The following is a 22898-nucleotide window of genomic DNA, read 5'->3' as shown; positions in this document are numbered from 1 at the left end:
CCGCGCGCCGGCCGGCTTCGGCGTCGTTAGGAGATGGGAAGCCCGGAGCTGGGCGGCGGGTGGAGGCTCGCGGCGTCCGCCCGGGCGAGTAGGGGTGTCGGCGCGGCCTCCGCGGAGGGAGCCCCGGGACGCGGCCGCCCTCGGCCTCACTGGGCGAAGTGGAAACGGCGTGAGCGGCCCCCTCGGGCGGCTGGCGGTGGAGCGCCTGCGGGGACGGGGCCGTTTCCCGATCTGGCCCGCAGCGGGCGGCGCTCCCCGCTCAGTTCAGTAAGGCTCCGGTGAGCCCTCTGTCCGTCTTCCTCCTCAGGCCGTGTCCGCTCGAGGCTGCAGCCCCGGGCTCCCGGCCGGCCGGCAGGAGGAGACCAGGTAGGGCTCCTGGCCGCGGAGGACTCTGCCCGTGCGGAGGGCCTTCCTCGCCGGCCGGGGCTCCGGGGACGTCGCGTGCCCGGCCCACACCGGGGCTGCCCTCCCGCGTTCCCCCGTGGGCGTGAGCGCCGGCCCTGGGGAAGGCGCGTGCAAAGGAGCTTCTGGGAGAAGAGAGTCAGACTGACCCCTGCCGTTGTCGTGTCCGGCCTGGGTGTACCTTCCCTGGAGGTGGGGGGACCCCACAGAGAGGAGGCAGGAAAGGACACTGGGTGTTCCAAGAGGGTGTCATCGTGAACAAAGAGGGGCTGCTTTTCCTCAAGGGCCCCTACTTTGAGAGTAGTGTCTGGGCCATGAGTCTGAAAAGAGAGATGTGACTTTGGCCTGGACCTGGAAGGGCACCTACAGCTGGGCATGGGTGCGGGGCGCTGGGTGGACTGCTGTCAGCAGGCACTCTTAACAGGCTTTCCAGGTCTCTGCTGCGCTTCTGTATGGATACAGTCGACAGAGACGAGAGAGTGCGACCTCTGGTCTGAGCTGGAGAAGCCGGTCGGACTGGTTACTCTTCCCACTAAAGCTCCACCCTGTGGCCCTGAGGACTCATGGATGGGGAGGGGCTGTGAATGCACCTCACAGTCAGTCCCAAAGACCACGAGGTCTAGGTGACAGGACTGACTGGCATGCTGGGCTGGCTTTATCCCAACAAGATGACACCGTGGCGGGGGAATTTCCGCATGTGTGATCTCGAGCTCTGCCTCTGCGCCGCGTGGACAGAACCGTGTGTGTGTCCTGCAGCCCTCACAGCTTGTCAGTAAATTGAATCACGCATGTGATAATGAAAGGGTCTGGACCCTGTCAGTGTCCCTGGGTGAGAGTCGGACGCGGGTTAGAGTTAGGACTTTCAGGTGTACGGGCACATGGGTGCCACAGAACAGCTGGAGTCCATCCACACCCAGCCCCTGCGCTCCCTGACTCTGGGACAGCTGCTCAGCCTCCTTCCTTGCTGGCCTCTGTCCCAACTGGCCATCCAGCCCCAAGTCCTGGGGGTTCCCTTCCCCTTTTGGACACCACCTCAGGACATTGGTCCCAACTGTGAATGTCCAGAGTTTTCAATGGAAATAGAGTGTCTGTCTTCGGGCTTGAGGGTATTCGCCCAGCAAGAGCACCGGGGACAGGAGGGAGAGTCGTGTTCACTGACTCTCTGTGATCAGAAGCAGGAGGTACCTCCCAGGGTGCCCCTCGGGATGTCGTCTCCAAGTGTGACTTCCAAACAGCACTGTGTTTCCTTCTGTCAGAAACTTGGGCCTAAGCGCCCAGGACTGAGAAGGTCACTGATGACAGCAAGTGTTCAGAATGGTGTGACTGACAGCGATGATAAAAACTCGTGAGAACTAAATTGTGCCTGGGAACGTGACAGCTTATGTAGCCACTGTGATGGAGAGGAACCTGGCCCTTGCCTGAACCCGGATGCTTCCATTCTCTGCATTAAAGCACCAGCTTTGCCATCTGCTGACGGCTCCCCTGGGGCCCTGCACCCGCCAAGCGTGTCACAGATGTGCTTTGCATGTCCAGGAGCTGAGGCGTTTCCCCTTTCTTGGTTATCTCCTGAAGACCAGTGGATGCAGGTCTTCCAGGATTGTGTTATTTATTGCCTGCCTCAGCTCCGAGTCTCCCTAGTGTCAGATCACCCGTTAATCACGTCTCATGTAATATCAGAGGGTGACGTTTTCACTCCAGCGCTTCTCAGGCTGTGGAATGCGGCCTCCCCAAAAACGCCACCAAAGAAACCTGCTGCTAAGATGATGCTGAGTGAGTCTCTGCAGAGCCCCAGCCCGGGAGGCTGGTGTCTGGGTGGAGCTGGGTCGTCCATCGAGGGGAGGGTCCGGGGATGGCAGTTTAGCATGGTGGACACCACAGGGCCAGGATTCTGAGGAATGGGGAGTAAACATCCTTTTTGCAGGATGTATTGAAAACCTGGTGTTTCCATTTTTTTCCTTAAAGTTTCTGAAATGAACAATAAAGTTGTCTGCAACTTGGGTCTTTCTACACAGGTTTCTTGAGGTCTCGAGTAACCATCTGGCCCCTAGATACCTCTGCGGGAGGTTTCCTCCCCTCACGCTCCACGGCCCCACAGAAGTCCTGATCTTACTGAGCAGACGACGTTCCTGCTACTCCCACTGGGCCAAGAGGTTTTTTATTTGTTTTTGTTTTTAATCAGAAATGGATATTGGGTTTTGTCAAACACTTTTAAAAATGGTTTTTCTTTTTTAGTTTATTCATATGGTGGATTCCATTGGTTTTCTAACGTTAGACCAACCTTACATTCCTGTGGAAACCTGTCCGGTCACGATATTTTGTCTTTTTTACATATTGCTGTATACACCTTGCTAAAACCTTCCGAGTTAAGACCTAATTTGCTAGGAATTTTGCACCTGTGTTGTAAGGGATGTGGGTCTGTGGTGCTGGAGTGTGGTTTGTTAGCAGGGTCGTGCTGGCTCGTGGGATGGGCTGAAGGTGCCCCCTCCTCCTCAGGCTCCTGGGCCAGTTGGCATAGAATCCATGTCTCTTCCTTAGATGTTGGTCGAATTTACCTGCGAAGCCATCTGGACCTGGAGTTTCCTTTGTGAGAGGTTTTTAACTACACACTCAATTCTTTGATGAAGCGGTCTGCTTACTCTCAGTTGGCTTCGGTGTTCTGTGACCGGTCGCCGAATGTGCATTGTACCTCGTTGGTGCAGGAGATTCTGTGCTGTGTGAGCACTCCTGGGCTTTCCTCTGGGATCATCAGAGGACCTGGGAGCAGCCTGGTCCTTTGGGTCTTTCTCGTGAGCTGTGTGAGGTGGTCCTGGGGCAGTGATCGTTCGCTCCCGACCGAGGCCCCTCTGAGTCCCTGCCAGTGCCCTGTGAGTTCAGAGGGCATACGCAGGCGCTCTCCCCTCTGCTGCTCCGTCCTGTGAGCTCCAGCCGCGTTGGTCTCCCTGACCGTCAGCTCCGTCTCCTCTCCTCAGGGGTCTGCTGGCCACATGCTTTGACTCCTGCAGGGAGTAAAGGTCCGCGTAGGCTCAGTGTCCAGGCCCCAACATAACAGCAGCGTCCACCCCTCGGGACACAGATGCCCTGGCCTCCTTTTCTCCCAGGAGCCCCTCCTGGGCTGCTCCGTTCTGTGCTCCCTTCTGGACAGGTGCTTCCCTTGGTCTGATTCTGGGGTCGTTTGACCGTCACCCCAGGGGTGCTGTCACGCCTCCTGCGCTGCCCTGTGGCCTGGAGCCTTCATCCGTCTCCCTCCCCGGTTTGGGTGGAGTATGTCCCCCAGGAGTCCCCAGGACGGGGTGCACTGGGAAAGCCGGGGCCGCTGCACATCTGGAGTGGGGTGGGCAGGCGGCAGATTGTAGAATGTGACGTGGAGACACCCCCTCGGAGTTTCTGGCCTAGTGTGGACGTCACCCGTCTCCACACGCAGTGGATGGCTTGTTTTCTCCCTCGAAGCTTCAGCCTCTCTTCATCCCCACTGGAAGGAGGTGTCCTGTGACTCCGGGCCCCAGTGTGGGCCTTTCCTCTGTTTGTCCTGCTGGACCTGGGCCCCTTCACTCTGACATGAGGCCGCCTGCGCTGGGCGTATGCTGGTGCTGTGGCGGTGACAGCTTCTTCCCCTCGCTCCCTTTTTGCAGTTGGATGTTGGACTTCTTGGAATGACCTGTAACTTTCCCACATTTTATTTCCTTTTTTCTTCTATTTTCCAGTCATTACACCTAGTTTTCAGTGTTCCTGCTGCCATGACTTAGATTCTAAGAACTCATCTTGTTCTCTAAAGGCACGTTCACTGTTTGCAGCTATCATCGTAGCCACTCTTACGCAGTTTCTCAGCAAGGCCTCAAACAGCACTGCCATGCAGCTGAGAGACTGACCAGGGGGCTGCCCGGCCTGTCCAGGAACACACAGGCCCTGGCTCGCAGGGCTGGGCATGGGCGAGAGGATCCCGCAGAATTCCCTGAGCACTGGCCCTCGCTTTTTTTCCACTTATATTTTGTCTTCCTGCGTTTTGTGTATTTTGTCAGCCAGTCTACCCTTTCTGAACAAGGCAGGGCGTTAACAATACAGGAAATGTAGACGGCTTTAAACGCTGTTGTTGAGCTGCGTGATTTGCAAACCTCTCATTGCTTCGGTCTGTGCTCCTACACATAACGCTAAGTGAACACCTGCTGCCCAGACCTTCCCTCCAGGTCTGGCAGAAGTGCTGGGTCAGAGGTTGTGCCTGGGCGCCAACGGCTATCGTTTCCCAGAGGGTGGTGCCCTGCCCAGGCCATGGCAGGATGCTGGTGCCACACGCCCTCATCGTGTCCTCCCCACGCAGTGGAGGGTCAGGGTTAATCCCGGGGCAGGTTAGGGTCAGGGTTAGGGTTAGCACGTGGTCAGGCAGCCTGGCAGGAGCAGTGCCACCTGGTGACCAGGTGCTTGGCTGCAACGAGAGGCATGCAAACCCCACCCCCTCCTTCTAGCCATGTACTTGTATCCAGGTGCCCAGGGCTAGACACCAGGTGCATCGTGAGCCTAGCTGTGGGGTTGGTGGTGGGGGGTGGCCAGCCCTCCGGGGAGCCTGTAGGGCATGGACTTGCTGCGAGAGCCCCAGGGCAGACGGCACTGGCCGTAGTCGCTGGCCATGGAGGAGGTGACTGTAGGCGGTTCCCGGTTAGGCCCGTGGGCCAGCTGCAGCCTTTCCATCCATTCTGGTCCACGTTGGTCTTGAGCCAGGGTGGGGAGGGAAGGGGTGGGGGGGGGAGTGTCAGGCCCAGGGAGGACCAGAGACCCCTCCCTTTGGGGCCTGGGAAACACAGAGGAAACCTGGACCTTCCCAGGTGCAGAGCCCCAGGTGGAGGGGTGGGAAAGGGACCTCACTTCCTGATCCTGGGCCCATGCAGGGGCCACACTGAATGTCTGTCTTTGTGGCTCGGTACCCAGGACCCCGACCTAAGGCTGAGCGGAGGGAACTGGCCCAAGAGACCCTTTGGGGACTGGGCTATGAGCCTGGCCACCTCCCAGGCAGCCAGCTGTTTCCTGACCCCCCAGGAACTCCTGTCACCCAATCCCCCGCCCCATCATAGCTGGTCCCCCAAGCTGCCCCCTTTGCTCAGATGCTGCCGGGGCAGAGGACGGAGCACAGGGCTTTGACCATTTCTCTGCCTAGGCCCCTCCTAAGTTCAGCCCCTGCCAGACTCTGCCTCCCAGCTCCTGCCCAAGCAGTACCCCCTCCCTGGCCTGCCTGGTCCTCTGGAGCCTGAGCCCCCAGGAGCAAGCGCCTCATATCTGTGCTCCCCTTCACACACAGACAGTCCTCTGGCTGTGGTCCTGGGTGACTGTTTTCTCGTCCTCCATGTGTCTGCTGCACAAGCGTCCCCTCTCCCTGCCTTGTCCAGGCTCTCAGGGTGGTCTGCTCCTCCCCGGTGCAGGGGCTGGGCTGCAAGTTGAGCAGGGCCCACCAGGGCACCCCCCTCCTGGGCCAGGCCCCTTGCTGGCTGCCTCAGGCTGGTCTCCTGGGAGCAGAGCACCTGCCTGGCCTGTGCAAACCTCACATCAGCTCCCTGGGTGCCGCCCCCTCTTCCGTAAGGCAGACAGGGGCCCCCAAGACCTGTGAGCTGCCGTTGGGTGAGGGCACGCAGTGAACACGAGGACAAGCATGTCAGGTCAATGTGCTGAGGGGCGGTGGCCCCATGTGGCCGACATGGCCGAGAGAGGTCAGTGAGCGGATCCGAGGGCATCCTGCACAAATCCCTCGGGTCGAGGGTACCACTTGGCCACTGAGCTGATGGTGTCCCTGAGTGGGTGCTTCCACCCCAGTGAGGTTTCGATTCTGTGTGGGAAAGGGCTAGGAGGACTTGAAAGCCACACTCATGCTTTCTGTGTTGAAGTGGAATCCGTACACGTTTCATGTTGCCATGCGTAAGAGCACGTGTCCCCTGAGAGGGTCAGCTTTGCCACTGAATCATTGTTCAAACAAGGAAACTATTGAGACTTGATATTTTCAGTGAAATCTTACTTAAGTTGTGTAAGTATTGGAAAATTTAAGAGAATTTTTGGAATAAGATATGTATAAGTTTAATCTAGGTGTTTATCGGCTATTTGTGAAGATTTCGTTAATTCAGATAAAGTTTAAAAAGAAGTAGAATGTGTCACATTTGTAAACACAGTTTAAAACATGTGAAGGTGGCAAAAGACATGAAGAGCCGTTTCACGGAAGAAGATGTGCAGATGGCAGAGATGCAGATGGAAAGATGCTCAGCATCATGAGCCGCGAGGGGAACCTAGATCAAAACCACACACCTGTCAGAACGGCTGAAATTAAAGACAGTGAGGACACCGAGTGCTGGCGGGGCGGCTGAGAAGCTGGATCGGCTGCATTGCTGGGGGAAGTGTAAGATGGTGCGGCTGGTCTGGAGGGCCACCAACAGTTCCCTGGAAAACCGAGCCTGCACTCACGGGCAGCCCAGCTGCCATGCTCCGGGCGCTGCTGGAGGAGTGCGACCGCGCCACACGAACCCCTGTGCGCAGGGCCAGCCCCGGCCGAGCGGTTGAGTTCACACTCCGCTTCCACCACCCTGGGGTTCACAGGTTGGGATCCTGGGTGCGGACCTGTGGACCGCTCATGAGGCTACACTGTGGCCCTGACCCGCAGAGAAGAGCTAGAATGACCTACAACTAAGGGTATACGGCTATGTTCTGGGGCTTTGGGGAGGGAAAAAAAAACAAAATAAAAGAGGAAGATTGGCAACAAATGTTAGCTCAGGGCAAATCATCCTCACCAAAAAGCATACTTAAAAAAAAAAAACAAACCTGTGTTCATAGCAGCTTTACTGGTAGTAGGCAAAAACTGGAAACCACCAAAACAGCAATAGGTGAACGGTTGGACCAGCTGTGGGACAGCCACACCACAGGACCCAGCAACCTGGATGGGCCTCAAGGGCGTTTGCTGGGTGAAAAAGTCCAGTCTCGAAAAGTCACGTGCGTACGGTTCCAGTTATCTCACATTCCTGACAGGACGAAATTGTGGCGATGGAGAGCAGACAGCAGTGGTCCGGGTTGGTGGTGGGGCCAGACAAGTGCAGCAGGGGTCCTTGTGGGTGGAACCCCCTGCATTCTGATTGCAAGGTGGCCACAGAGACCACACGGGTGAGAGGACAGAAGTAGACATGCTGCCTCTGCCACTTGGCGGTACACACCATGGTTTTAGGAAGATGTTACTGCTGGGTCATCTGTACCAGGGACCCTGTGAGGTCTGAGCTTCCCGCCCCTGCAGCCGGTCTGCGTAGGTCTGGACCTGACTGTCCCTGGGTCTTGGTTTCTGTCCTGTCTCCTGAAACCCTGTGACCTTTCTCAGGCTCAGCTTTTTCCTGTAATATGGCTGTTTGGACAAAGGGATTACAACCCTTGATAACCCGCAGCTGCAGAAATAGGAGACCCACGCAGAGCTGCCAACTGAGCCAGACCAGCCATCCGGCCAGGACGGCCCCAGAGCAGCCTGAGCCCACCTCGCTGCAGGGGCGTCCCTGGGCTTTTCTGTCGCGGTGGCTCAGGAAGGCGGCTCGGTGGCCAGGGAGGAGCTGTGCCCAGTCTCGCCTGCCTGCTCCTGGGGGCAGGGATGTGGGCGGTGGAACCTGTACCTTGTCCCCGAGGCTGCCCTGCTGGCTCCTCAGCCCTGTTAGGAGCACGGGTTCTCTGCCCTGACCACAAGGGTGCTCGAGTCGCATGCAGCCATTCCGGGGCGCAGATGTCTGCAGACCTTAGGATACGTGCCCCGGGCTGGGGAACCCCAGGATGTGGGGAGCAAGGCAGGCTTCGTAACCCAACCCCTGGGAGCCCCTCACCCCCGTCCCCTGCAGGAGCATCTGTGCAGTCAGGGAGGAGCAGGTGAAGGTCGTTAGCTCTTCCCAAACAGGCCTCGGTGCTGGGGGAGGCTCAATTATTTGTTAATTAGTCACTGGCAATTAGAAGGAGGCTGTAATTGCTGTGTTTACAACCTCCCACTCCCATCCTCCCCAACTGTGCCCGTTTACCTGGGCTGCATGGTGCCCGGTCTTTGTCAGGGAGAAACTCAGACCGGGGAGAAGCCGGGCTGGGTGCCCCCCTCTGCCCCACCCTCCGGCCTTGCCTTTCGGAGTGTAGGGGCAGCTTGCTGAGTGCTCACGACGTGGACACCCGTGTGTAGTCACTGTAGCTGCTGGCAGGCCTGGCACCTGCAGCAGGACCCCAGCACACAACAGATGTGCCTGGCACTGTGGGGTGGGGCTGGAGGCATCCCGTGGGCTGCAGGGACCTGGCAGGAGCATTGGTCGCCTGGTGAAGCTTGGGAAGAGGCCTCGGGTCAGCCGCAGGGTTTGGTGGCGACGGGGCCCAGGGCGCCGGCCTCATGGGACACAGTGCTTGCTGGGCTGTGCCCCTGGCCGTGTGCTGAAAGCTCACTGCCGAAAGCGCAAGAGCCCATTGGCCTTTGCTGGACCCTCCTCAGAGCTCCAGGAGCTGCGCCTCGCGGGGCAGCCTGTCTCCCGTTTGTCCTCAGCAAACCTCTGAGGCCTACAGGACGGCCCCACCTCCGCACTGGGCTGAGGTGACCACGGTCACACCTGCCTTTGGGGTTCAGCCAGCCCCTGGCTGGGGTCTGGGCGTATTGCAGGTTGCCCCGGTGACCCCGATCCTCTGTCTGCGGGGCCTTGCCCAGCTGCCTGCTGTGGCGCTGAAGTGGGACCCCACCTTCCCTTTGGGCCAAGGCAGGTTCCCATTTGGGCCACCAGGCTGCTGGGGTGGACAGTGGGACACAGCCTGTCCCTCAGGGATGGCACATTCTCGTGCTGACCTGCAGGTGGCGCCCTTGTCCAGCGGGAGGCTGGCCTGGACCATGGGGTGCTGCTTCGTCTTCGCTGCCCAGCCACTCTGAGGCTCAAAGGGAGAAGGGTAGGCCTGGGCCCTGTCTCGGAGAGACGCCGAAGTAGGGGTTCTCAGGATCAGAAAGTTTGCCACCCCGCCCCATTGAGGAACATGGGGTGCTCCTGGGGTTGGCACTGAGGCACCCTCTTCCTGGGGGGAAGGAAGGGGCCCCTCCTTCAACCTGTGACACCCAGTGCCTCCCTGGCCCAGGTGCCCAAAAGTCCCAAATCATGGCTTCCTGGGGTCCCCAGAACCCTGACCAGCACCTCAGAGGAGGCCCGGCAATCCCGGGCCATCGCACCCCTCTACCACGCAGCACCTCTGCTCCCTCATCTTGTCAACAAGCCTGGGGGAGCTCTCCCTGGGATCAGACTCATCACTCCCTGGACGGCTCAGCTCTCCGGAAGAGTGTAGGTTGCGTTGGAGGGGCTGTGACCCCTCCGAGCACCCTGACCGAAGGCCCAGCGCACAAAGAGCAGAGGGGAACAAGGTCTTGACTGAGCGGTGGACGGCCCTGGACACTTGGAACCTGTGCCTCCCAGGGGTCAGCAAGAGGACGGAGGCTGGACCAAGGACACAACCCCTGCCGGCCGGGCGGAAACCATCCTATCTGGAATCCAGGCATAAGTCAAGGATCAGCACTGACGGGCCCAGGGCTGGCTCGGGGGTCCTCCCTGAACAGCCTCAACCCAGCTCAGCTGGCAGCCACCTACCACTGAGGTCAGAGGAGGGAGGGTTCAGCTGTGGCTCAGGGACAAGCCCTTTCCTGGCCTCTGAGTCCACAAGCCTGGGGTCCCTGCAGGACACTGCTCAGCCACCACAGCCCCTTCCAAGGTGAGCCAGGCCTGGGGGTGAGGCCACAAGGAGAGTTCTGCCAGGTCCCCAGGGGCTCGAGGTGGACACACCCTACCCCCTTCCCACCACTGTTCTTGAGCTCTGGGCGAGGGTGGCCATTGGCGGGCTGGGAGATCTGCCCAGTGTGGCCCAGAGGCCACCCATCATCTGGGGCCTCACTGAGAGCTGCCCCCGGGCGTCTTTCCAGACCACAACCCTTGTAGGATGAAGGCGTTCCCAGGGCTGTAGCCCCGTAATCGGCTTTGCCTCGTTATCACAGCATCAGTGCTCTGAGACCTGGGCGTCAGGACATATCCTGAGCTGGCACAGGCCACCAGCCCGGCTCCCGGAGCCAGGGCCCCACACGCCCTCTGCACAGGGGACGGGTGTCCAAAGCACCCTCACCCAGGTCCTCCTGCCAGGTGGGACATCTTTGCTTTGCATCTCCGAGAAGCCTGAAGTCCTCAAGGCTCATCCCAGCTCTCCTCCCACAGCTCAGGGGGCCTCTGGTCCCCACCCTCCCTCCACCCGACACTGATAGCCCTTCCCAGACCAGTCAGCACCTGGTTTGCTCACACGCCGCCACAGCTGCGAGAAGCCTCTCGTGGCCTTCGTCCTGGTAAGCCCTTAACTGCCAAATAAATATTTGTCTAGGGTGTGGCTTGGTGCTGAGGGTTAAGTATTAAATGGGCCTGAAGTTGGAGGGTCCTTTGGCAGCCATATGGAGCCCCGGGCAGCAGTGGGAGTGTGCCGGATGCTGGACCTGGGGTCACCCTGAGCTCCAGGCCTCCTTTTCCATACCGGAAGGTAGCGCTGACACTTGGCCGACCTGGCGCAGGGCGAAGGCCAGCCCAGGGAGCGAGGAGGACGGGGGCAGCAGGAGATCCGGGGCATGTGAGGTGCATGGGGAGCTTTCGCCCACACCAGAGGTCAGCCAGAATGTGGCTGGTCCTGAGCAGCAAACAGAGCGCAGGAAAAGGGGCCTCCATGTGGGGTTCACGTGGCTTCTCATATCAGTGACCTGCTGCCTGGTAACAAAGGACCCCAAATATAACAGCTAAAAGTGGCTCAGGAACCCAGAGCAGCGGGCATAGCGGAGGCCGCCATCGCAGGGTGAGAGGGGCCACGCCATCTCAGAGCTCAGCCCGGAGCGCCCCACTGGGCTGCCACAAGGGCAGGCTGCCCCCAGGGTGAGCAGTCCTGGAGAGAGCCCCAGACAAACCACAGTCTTTTTATAGACATCATTTGTGTCCAGTCGTGTCCATTTAGCAGGGAGTCGGGGAGGGGAGGCACAGGGCAGTGGACACCAAGAGGAGGGATCCCCATGGCATCTCAGGGGCTGCCCGCCACGGGCACCTGGATGTAGAGCAGCCCCTGGTCGGGATCATTGCTCACTCGGTTTTGGCTTGTTTTGTGTTTTCCTGGAAGCCGTCATCCCATCTATGGGTTTGTTTTGATGGACTGGCGGTTGTTGGTTAAGAGTATAAAGCAGGAGCATTTTTGAAAAGATACACATTTTGTTTTAACTTAATTCACACAAATGTGTGGTCACACACCAACCTGGCTTGGGCCTTCTCTCCAGAGACCAGCGTGTTGGCCCCCAGGTGTCAGTCAGAGGACAAATGTGATCGTGTGGACCCATGCATCAGCCCTCACGTCCAGCCCAGAGCCGACCAGGGGCCCTGCTATGGGGAGAGGGGTGCTGTGGGTTCAGCGGAAAGAATGGGATTCTAAGACCAGAGCGGACGGCCTGCAGGCCCCTGACCTGGTGCTTGTTCCAGGGCACACACAAGACCTCTGACCCTTCGGCTGTCTGGGATGTGGTTGTGGTTCCAGCACCATGGCCTCCCTCTGACCCTCTCTGGCTGGCCCTGCTGGTCACCTGGTCCTCAAACCTGCCCTGGCAGCATGGCTTCCCCAGCCTTTGTTGGCTGCCCACTTTCGTCACTCCTGCCGGGCAAGGGCATCTCATCTTTTGCCAACTCCTGTACATTTGTGGTTTCCCCACAGATCCCATCCTTTGCCCCGGCTGGCAGGCAAGATCACACATGCTCTGGCCCTTCCCCACCCCCAGCCATACCTGCCCCCAGCCATAACCCTTCCCCCCCAAGTCATACCTCCCCCTCTGCTGCACCTACCCATCCCCCCATCTGCCCCCAGCCCTCACCGCCTGTCCACTCTGTGCACCTTCCCTCTCAGGCAGGGGCCTTGCCCGGAACATGCCCCGAGATCCCACTCCTGCCTCCTTTCCTCTGTTCAGCCTGCACTGTCCCCACTAAAGCCCCCCATCTCCCAAGACCTGGTCTGCGCCCTTTGCTGTTGCAGCCTCGGTGCCTGGTACCGACTTGCCCCTGGGTGGTGCTCACGGATACCATTTGGGGGCCTGGGGTCCCTCTCTACTCCCGTCCCCTGGGTGGTCTGGTCTGCCGCTGTGGCGTTAGCGGCCGCCCCTGAGAAGGGGCACAATGCTTGCAGATTGGGCAGCAGCAAGAGCGCACACCAAGGGCCCGCAGGTGCACCGTCAGGGTTATGCTTTCGCCGGCTCCTGGGGGTGCAGCACTGGCCCCACCGCGAGGCCGTCTGTCTGAATCAGTCCTCAGGGTGCTTTATGCTTCTGCTTTCTGACTCTTGGTGCTGGGTGTTTTCCCAAGCAGAGCGTCCTGGAGGTGCTTCCCTTGTGAAAAGGAGTTACTGTGAGAGCTTGAGGATTCCAATGCGTCCGTTCTTTAAATGTCTTATATGTTGGACAGTAGGGTCTTTTCCTGCCATGTTTTCCACTGGAAAAGATGAGCTCTGTGCCCTGTATATAACGATTCATTTTCTGAAATGCCATCTCTGTTCTCTTTGCCTGGATTCTCTCTCCTGAGAACGGTGTAAGCATTTTAAATGCCATTAGAATTCACATCTTACAACACGCTAACATCTACCATCACTATGAGGACTCCACTCAAGTTCCAAGGGGGCCTCCTGATGCCCTGGGATGTCAGGGAAGGGACCTGCTCGCTGTTGAACCCCCAGTGCCCAACACAGGGTGTGGAGAAACAGGGAGGGCTTCAATGCACTGGAGGCCTGGCATTGTTTCTGGTGTCTTGAGCCTACCCTGACTCCTGTGCATTGCCCACCTTCACACAGGTCAGGGAAGGCCAAGGAGCGGTCAGGGCGGAGGACGGTCAAGCAGTGCAGTGAGGAGGTGGGTCCTGCTGTGCGGCCCTGTGGTGAAGAGGATGTAGGGTCTGGCTCGTAGCATCAAGATCCTCTGTGCAACAGTGTACTAAAAAGATATATCATGGTCCAATGGCTTTGTCGTAAGAATGCAAGGATGGTTTGATAGATTAAAGGAGAAGATGTAGTCACCTCAGTTGATGCAGAAAAAGCTTTTAATAAATTTCACTATCTATTTATAATTTGAAAAATACCTCTAGCAAACTAGTGATAAAAGGGAAGTTCACTAATGTGATAAAGCTCACACGCCAAAACCTCATAGCAAACGTGACACTAAGTGGAGAGACTTCCGGTGCATTCTCTTTAAGATCTGGGTCAGGTCGAGAGTGATCTCATATCATGGTACTGCCTCATACAGTGCTGGAGATCATAGCCAACGTGATAAAGAAAAATAAATGAGAGGCATGCCAGTTATAAGAGAAGAGATAAAAATTCTATTGGTTTTTATCTAGAAAAACCAATAGAATTGATGGGCAAATATTAGAATAACAGTCCAATAAAATTGCTGAATAAAAGACCAACCTACAAAAATCGACAGTATTATCTTGAAGACATTGTGTTGAGTAAAATAAGCCAGTCACAAAAAGACAAATACGGCTGATTCCACTCATATGAGGTCCCTCGAGTCATCAGATTCAGAGACAGGAAGTGGAATGGAGGGTGGGGTGTTGGAGGAGGGGGATGGGAGTTAGTGTTTAATGGGGACGGAGTTTCTGTTTGGGAGGATGAAGGAGTTCTGGAGATGGGGGGGTGAGGGTTGCACAATAATGTGAAAGTGCTTACTGTCACTGAACTATGTACTTAAAAATGGTTAAAATGGTAAATTTTATGTGTATTTTATCACAATAAAAAAATCAATAGTATTATAAAGAAGCCAGACAGAGAAGGCCACATATTGTATGATTCCATTTATATGAAATATCCAGAATAGGCAAATCCATAGAAACAGACAGTAGATTGGTGGTTGCCAGGGGCTGGGGCGTGGGGAACAGGGAGGGACGCTCGTGGGTACTGGCTTGCTTTGGAGTGATGAAGATGTTCTGGAAATAGAGAGAGGCAGTGGTGGCTACACAACCTTGCCACTAACAGCCACCAGAACATACACTTTAAAATGTTAATTTTATATTATGTAAATTTCACCTCAATTTTTAAAAAAAGAAAAAACCAACAATATTGCTCTATACCAGCAATAACCAATTAGAAAAAAAAGAATTCAAAATAGCAAGGAATATGATAAAGTACCTAGGAATTAACATAAGCTGGAATATACACAGCCTCTATGGAGAGAGCTGTAAGCTCAAATACAGGCTACGGATGCTGATCTGAGGCCACGGAGAGTCCATGTTCTTGGATTGACCTCAGTCTTTCCTGATTAACCTGGTAGGTCCACGCAACCCTACTGAAAATTACCGTCGGACTAGATAAACTTACTCTAAAAGTTATGGAAGAAAAAGGCACAAATAACTAAGTAAACCTTAAAAAAAAAAAAAAAGGGAAGAGAGGAGCTCACTCTTCCAGGTGTCCGGGCACATGGCAAAGCGGTGGTTACGAAACCAGGGGAGCTGGGCAAGAAGGACACGCGGGCCCAGGAGCGAGAGTCTGGGGACAGACCTGAGGTCGTGTGTGTTTAATACAGGATGACAGTGCCGGGATGGGGTCTGGGGACAGGCTCGTGCTGTGGGCAAAACAGAACGAGTCCCGGATCGCACGTGCGGGTCAGCCACCTTCGAAGAACCACTGGTGATGCCTGGTGGCCTGGAGGGACGGGGAGGGAGGGCCTAAACCAAACCTCAGACACACAAACTGTCGGCGAGAAGTGGACACATTTGATCACATCAGAATCAGGGTTTCCTGCCCAACGGACACGACAGAACCGAGAGATAATTGACATGTGCAAATCCATAGGTACTCTGGTCTGGGACATACAAGGGATTTTGCATTTTTACAGGAAGAGGATAGACATCTCACAAACACAGAAGGAAGCGAGCAAAGGCCATGGGTGAGCACGTCCAGAAGAAGAGACCCTGAACTGGAAGGCCTGGCACAGGGGCACGGCCAAGCTCATCAGCAGTTAGAGAAATGCAAGTGAGTCACGAGAAGGGCTCTCTCAGCCTCCACCTGCCCAGTGTGGCGCACTGGTGCATGTGCAGGCCATGGGCCCAGTGTGTACAGGGTTCCAGGGGCCAGCAGGGCAGCCGGGCTGGGGCCGTCCCTGCAGAGCTGGGCGTGGGGCTGCGGCTGTGGTGGGCTCCACGCAACGCTAGCAGCCTATCAGCGGCTCCAGGGCTACGCTGACACATCCTGAAATCCGATGCTGAGTGAACAAGGGAAGAAATGGAAGAAAGCCAGCCAGGCGTCACACCCAAAACAACCTGCAGGGAGTGGGGGCGGGCGGGGGCGGGGGCAGGACCTGTGCCCCCACCCAGGTGAGCGGGACAGGGCCCTCTTGTTCCAGAACCCCAAGACACCTACACCCCTCCAGGCCGCCCTCGGCTGTGGGGGGCCCTGGCCCCGCGGCCTTGCCTGGGTCTGCTCCGTGTCCTCTTCCTCACTCGGCCCTCCACAACCACCCTCAAGAGCGCGGGTCCTGAGGGCCTGCCCCATGCTTGTCCCCGAGGATGGTTCCCAGCGTGGGCCTTGCTGGAAGAGTGTCCGCCTCCTTGGACAGAGGGCCTACTGCTGTCCCGTCCACCCGCCTGGCCCAGCCGGGTCACTGCGAGGCGAGCTTCCCACTGTCCTGGAGCAGAGCCTGGGTGTGTTTGGAGAACCAGCCCCTCCTGACCCCACCTGCCCAGGCCCCTCGTGTCTGGCCTCTCTCTCGGCTGCACCTCTGGCTGCTGGACAAGAGCCCCTCCCAAGCTCAGCCCTCCAACACCCAGGGCTCTCTATGGCGGCAGGCAGGGTGCCGAGCCTGTGGCCCCTGTGGGGGACAGAGCTGGGCTGTCGGACCATCCTCTGCCGTGGGTGGTGATGCCGCATGGCGCCTGGGTGCCCTCCCACATGGGGTGTACAGGCCTTACCTGGGTACTATGAGCGACTGTCACGCCTGACCCAGAGCTGGAGGAACTGGAGGTCTTTTTAAAGGAAAACTCTGGTTTGGGGCTGTGCATGTTCCAGCTCGCTGGGTGATGGTCATCGGAGCAGGGCCAGCCCCCATGTGGCGACAGGGCCTACAGGAGCTGTGTGCGGCCTCTGTCACGTCCAGTCACAGGGTCTCGGTCCGAGCCACGGAAGAGTGCAGAGCAGCCCAGGGAGTGCTGGAGGCGGTGGCAGGTCGCCGGGGTGGTGCCTGGCTCCGGCAGTTTCTGAAATTTGAAGCTGTTGAAAGAAATGGCAGGACGGGGCATGGGGTCAGAGGCCAGGGGAGGTGGGGGGATGCGGAGTGGGAGCAGTCGCCAGGCGGGCCGGCCCCCAGAGAAGCCCGTCCACCATGCGGGTCCCCGGCTGAGACGCTGCCCTCACTTCCCTGGGGGAGAGGTAAGACCGCCTGACCGGCAGGGCCCTGAGGCCCTGTGAGCACTTTCTTTCTCTGTTTTTTCTTCTTTTTTCCCCCAAGGCAGTTTTCCTCGTTATTATTGAGGTATTTACTTGCAAATGAAAGCCCCTTGGCATTCCTGTGTAGACAGACACTTTACACAACCCTGGTTTTCTCTCAGAGCAGAAGTTAAAAATTATTCAATGCAAAATTCCTGGGCTGTGTTGCAGAGGCCGCTTGTACCAGGCAAAGGTTTCCACCGCATTCCGACCAGCCAGGCCATGATAAGGCAGAGCGGGTGTCCTGAGGAGCCGTGCCGGGATGCCGCCATCCTCGGGAACCAGGTAGGACTGAGGCTCATGGGGAGCGTCCGGAGAGGTTTGTCTCCTGGGGTCCGAGGTTACCTGATCGCTTCTGGACGGAGCTGGCTCCAGAACCCGTGCCCCACCCCCACCAGCGCCCATTCCGAAGCTTTCCCTTCTGAGCCGCGGTCCAGCCTGCTGTCTCTGAGGTGTCCTGATGCTGCTGGTGGCACTGGGGCATCAGGGACTCTGGAAAGGTCCCAGCTGTGAGCATGGGGCTGTGCCCTGGGCGGCAAGGAGCCCACGGGAGAAGGTGGGGGCCTCTGGAAGTGGATGCCCTTGCTGGACAGTCTTACAGAAAGCGGCCATTTATGCTATTTGTTGGGGGGATGGGTGGGGATTGTGCCCACACACACGTGGGAGTGTTTGAAAACAGATGGGAAAGCTGGGGCTTGAAAATGGGCCAGTGCTGGTCGGCCGGGCTGCCGAGACCCCACAGCACCGTGGCCTGTTGGAAATTCAGCCCCAGTCGTCTCCATGGAAAGGCTGCGAGGTGATGCCAGGGCTCCCCAGGAGAAGTCGGGGTCTTGGACCTCTGTGACGTTTGTGTGTGTTTCTGAACTTCCTGTGGGAAGGGCCTAAACTGTTCACGGGCCTATTTATGACCCAGCCATCCCTGAAGATGACAGCCTGAAACCTGGGGGCCCTGGAGGCAGGGAGCAAGACCCAGATGGCTTGGTTTACGTTTCCTGGACACGACAACGGCCAGACACTCTTGCAAGGAAACCATATTTATCCTGTTTGACAAGACACACGTCTATGTGTGGAATTCAATCCTGCCGAGATTCAGTGCCCAGGGTGCCATGGTAACACAGGCACAGTGAACTGAGATGAGGCCCGAGGCACAGGGTAGCGCCATAGCAACACAGCCTCACGGCCACGCAGCAAAATGAGTGGCCGCCATGGAGACCGTGCCTGACCCGGAGGGTGGACAGTGGGCTGGGGGTGCTGGACTGCATGTGGCCCCATACTGGGAAAACCCAGAGAAATGGATGCTGTCCAGCAGAATATCAACTATCAAAAGGGGGGTGGAAATGTGAGGTGGCCTGTTACGTAGAAGAGTCAGGAAAGGTGCTCAGAGACATTTCCTTGAAAATGGAATGAGAACAGATACATTCACAGCCAAGTTCCAGCTGACCTTTCATTACAGGTCATTTCCGTTTTGCTGAAATGACTGCCAGGCCTCAGAGGATGGGGAGTGCACCAACTGAATGTTTAGTTTCATTTTTTATCAAAGTTATACTTGTATGTAGTTTAAGAGTCAGACATTTCTGTGAGGCTTGAACAAATCCAGCCTCTGCCAGACCCTCGACACCAGCCCCACGGGCAACCACTTCCATCTTCCCATGCGACTCCTGTGCCAGCGTCTGCGTGAGAACGTGACTGAATATCAGCTTCTCAGTGTTTCCGTCTCAGGTGCTATCTGTTAAATTCACTCTAAGGAAGATGCCAATTATTTCTTCACTTCTCCCCACTCCCACACACACTTGGGTCCTCCTATATTCCCAACAGAGTTACCTTATATCTCTAGTTAGCTCTGTATTCAGCAATTAGATTTGCATTCACGCCAGGCCTGTGGCATGCCATGGTTACTGTTCCTACCCACAGATGCGCTTTTTTCCCTGGAGTTAATAATTGCCTTTCTTTTTTCGTGCCAGCTGAGTTTTCTCTGAACTCATCACCAGTTCACCCTCAGGCTCCCACCAGTGGCTTACGTTCTAACACAAGGGTATTTCCAAGGAGGTCCCTGCAGGAGCCCCCACCTGCGCAGTCCTGGACCATCCTGCCTGGGTCTGTGGCAGGGCTGGCACCTTGAGAGCTCCCTTGGTCTTCATCCTAAAGATTCCCTTTGCTTCTTCCCTGGGTTGGATTTTCCGGGATCCCATGCCTTCCCCTTTCTCAGTTTACTCCTTGTTTGGTGGAGTAGTCCTTCAGTAGTTTCCTGAGAAAGGGCACATGGCAGGCAGACACGTGGCTTTAAAATGCCTTTAGTCCATGCTCACCAGATGACAGTTTGGTTGGGTATAAAACTCCAGCACAGTCACCATTTTCCCTCCGAGCTGTGAGAACATTGTCCTCGCATCTCCCGGCTTCCAATGCTGCTGTGGGTAAATGCGATGTTATTGTCACTGCTGATCCATGGTGTGAAACCCACTCGGTTTTTCATTTTTTCTTTTTTTGTTGTTGTTGGGAAAGGTTTGCCCTGAGTTACCATCTGTTGCCAACCTTCCTCTTTCTTTTCTCCCCAAAGTCCCAGTACATAGTTGTAGGTCCTTCTGGTTCTCCTATGTGAGCCACCACCACAGCATGGCTACTGACAGACAATACTGACAGGGGACACCAAACCCAGGCCGCCGAAGCCGAGCATCCAAACTATAACCACCAGGCCACTGGAGCTGCTCCCAGTTGGTTTTCCTGGCTTGAAGTTTTAGGGCTTCTTTTTGTCCTCAGTGTTCTCACAGTTCATGAAAATGGCCTTTCTGTGGCTTCATTTTCATCCCATTGCTAGGTGCCCAGCAGCTCTTTCAATCTGGAAATTCCTGTCTTTCAGTTCCAGAAATTTTCTTGAATTACTAATTTTTTTTTTTTTTTTGAGGAAGATTAGCCCTGAGCTAACATCTGCTGCCAATCCTCCTCTTTTTGCTGAGGAAGACTGGCCCTGAGCTAACATCCATGCCCATCTTCCTCTACTTTGTATGTGGGACGCCTACCACAGCATGGCTTGCCGAGCACCAGGGATCTGAACCGGCGAACCCTGGGCCACCAAAGCAGAACGTGCACACTTAACCACCGCACCACCAGGCCGGCCCCTGAATTACTAATTTTAAATTATCTCCTCCCTGTGTCTTCTCTCTCCCTCTTTCTGTGGTAAACACTGTCAGGATCTCGGGCCTCTCAGACTGGACTCCAAAAACCTTTCCTATTTCCTTTTTTTTTTTGGTCTTTGGCTTTACTTTCAAGGAGACGCTTGAACTCTGACTTCCAGCTCCTTCACTGAGCTTTTCATTTCTGCCGTCACGTTTATTTCCAAGAGCTTGTTTTTGTTCTCTGAATAATTACTTCTGTAGCATTCTGATCTTTTTCTGTGGTCACGATACTTTCTCTCATCTCTTTGAGGATATTAATTTTTTTGGTTTTCTTCTCCTTATACAGACTCTGTCTGGAGAAACACAGTAATCTCTTATATATATACTTCCATATTTCCCTACAGTCACACTTAACTATATCAAACTTGAAACTTGAATGTAGCAAAATATTCCACAAGCCAAGTCAGCAGACAAATCATTGATTTGAGAAACTAGTTTAATTAAGGTGACAGATAGCTAAAGTCCATATTGTACTAAGAACTTTTTTTTTTTTAAGATTTTATTTTTCCTTTTTCTCCCAAAGCCCCCCACCCCCTGGTACATAGTTGTGTATTTTTCATTGTGGGTCTTTCTAGTTGTGGCATGTGGGATGATACCTCAGCATGGCCAGACGAGCAGTGCCCTGTCCGCAACCAGGATCCGAACCAGCAAAACCCTGGGCCGCCGAAGCAGAGTGCACATACTTAACCACTCAACCACGGGGCCAGCCCCTGTACTAAGAACTCTTATAAGTTGTCAAGAAAGAGACAAACTCTATGGGAAGATGGGAGAGGGCTTTGACTGGGCGAACCAACGAGCAAGTCCACGAGCCATCAGACCTGAGAAGGTTTCGGGTGCACTGGCTGTCAGGGAAGCGAGCACCACAGACACGGGGGCTGCTCTCTGGGACAGGGGCATCTGGAGGTGGGGGCCTCTGGGGAGATACCTCAGGAGTGCGGAGGACTGGGAGAGGACGGAGCTGTTGGCTTGGGGGCAACCCTGCCCGGGAGTTGGTCGTCACCACGAGGGTGGCCTGCCCTGGGCAGCAGGGGCTGTGCGTTGCTGGAAAGGACCTGGGTGGGCACTGGCTTCATGAGGGGTGAGGTGTCACTTGGGACATGTCACACTGGCAAAAATGAAAAAGCAAAAGTGCTGATGGCCACAGGGGCTGATGTGGGGCAGGCGAGCCTTGTGTGCCGAGAGGAATGCGGAGCACTGTGGTCCGGCCACATCAGCTACAGCCAGGAGCATCTGCGAATCCAGCCCCTTGGCATGCTGGGCACCCATGGCGCTGGCATGCTGGGCACCCACGGCGCTGGCATGCTGGGCACCCACGGCGCTGGCATGCTGGGTGTGCGGTGGGCTCCACTGCCACGACAACGCCACAGGCTGGGGCGGGAATGCATGTCTCACCATCCTGGAGGCCGAGCTCCGAGATCATGGTGTCAGCAGCACCGGTTGCCCCCAAGGCCTCTCTCCTTCGCCTGCAGACGGCTGTCCCTCCCTGCAGCCTCCTCCCCTCAGCGTGTCTGCGTCCACATCTCCTCTTCTTACCAGTCAGACTGGGTTTGAGCCCAACCTATCAGCCTGGTTTCACTGAGTCACTCTTTAAAGGCCCAATCTTCAAGGGCCTTCAAGTCATATTCTGAGATTCTGGGGGTCAAAGCTTCAGCGTGAGAATTTAGGGGCGACACAGTTCAGTCATAACAGCATCTGCCTGTGCAGCCTTCCATGGAAGAGACGTGTCCAGGTGACTCAGGGGCATCCCAGACACAGGTGGAAAGTTCATATGACACGTCACTCTTGTAAAACTGCCGTAAAATGCACAGTCACACAGTATATCCTCCAGGCCATGTGTGCTCGGGTTCAGGGAGGTGGAGAGCTTGGAACAAGGAAAAGACACAGAGGAAATGACTTGGTGGGTGACCTGGAGATTCAGGAGTGCAGGGTGCTGCCGTGGTGGGGGCCTGGTCTGTCCATGGTGCCCCGGTGGGACCTGGTCTGTCCAGGGTGCCCCAGTGGGGGCCTGGGCCTCCTGTCTTTGGCCTCCTGGGCCCCGTGTCTTTGGTTCCCAAGTGGGGTCACTGTGAGGGTGATGCTCCCAGGTGGACAGCGTCGTCTGAGCCGCTGCAGGGGAGGCCCTGCGAGAGGCTGGGAGCTTGGCAGGGCGTGGTGCCTTCCCCATCAGCCCCGGGCCTCTGCAGCTCCGCTCCTGGAGGAGGAGCAGGTCGTGCACAGGCACCAGGACAACGCTCCTCAGCCCTCGAATGTGAATGTGTCACCTCCTCCTCTGTGTGACTAACCCTGGATGGCTTTTTAACTCTTTCTGCAGAAATCTGCCTCCTGAGCCTCCCAGGGGGACATGACCCTCCCCTATAACCTGCCAGCTGTGCTGGACCAGCAGCAGGAACTCTGGGGACCACCATCTGACTGCCCACAGGCTGGGTCTGGGCTTCCCAGGTCTGTGTGGACGAGGCAGTTTTCTGGAGTTTCACCCAGTGGGTCATTGTCTGGGGAGGGGAAATGTCCTGAACATGGATTCTGTGTTTGTTTTCCTGGAAAAGAATGATTTGATTAATTTGCTGTGAGTTCATGCGTGTGGTCAGTGGTCAGGAAGACGCCAAGGTTTGCTCTCCCTCCGAAGACACGGAGGCCCATGTAAACAGCACAATGAAACATCACCACCACGCCACGGCCCCTTGCAGGGTCCCGGTGCCCATCCCCTCCCTCCACCAGCATGCTCACTGGCTCCCCACATGGCCACTCTCAGCCCTTCTCCCCGCCTCCCCCTACCACCTTGCAAAACCAGATCTCATTGCTTCTCACCAATAACATCCCACAGGGGCTGCTCCTGCCTCATAGGATACCACTGTGTGGTCCCCT

General features: G+C 56.4%; 1 long non-coding RNA gene across 2 annotated transcripts; it reads left to right on the top strand.

Annotated features, from left to right (window-relative positions):
• The first annotated feature begins 44 nt into the window (after window positions 1–44).
• Window positions 45–22601, top strand: LOC103558556 (uncharacterized). Of its 2 annotated transcripts, none has more exons than XR_011536222.1 (4): window positions 45–366; window positions 15281–15417; window positions 17038–17151; window positions 20612–22598. It is a non-coding gene; the product is annotated as an uncharacterized lncRNA (long non-coding RNA). The 2 variants fall into 2 exon arrangements; XR_011536220.1 differs by lacking the exon at window positions 45–366 and adding an exon at window positions 10235–10729 and having other exon boundaries at window positions 20612–22601.
• The last annotated feature ends 297 nt before the right edge of the window (window positions 22602–22898 follow it).

The sequence above is a fragment of the Equus przewalskii genome, chromosome 2 (genome assembly GCF_037783145.1).
Source record: "Equus przewalskii isolate Varuska chromosome 2, EquPr2, whole genome shotgun sequence".
NCBI classification, from domain to species: domain Eukaryota; kingdom Metazoa; phylum Chordata; class Mammalia; order Perissodactyla; family Equidae; genus Equus; species Equus przewalskii.
The sequence above is the reverse complement of the archived record's forward strand: the minus strand, read 5'-3'. Positions and strand labels throughout refer to the sequence as shown.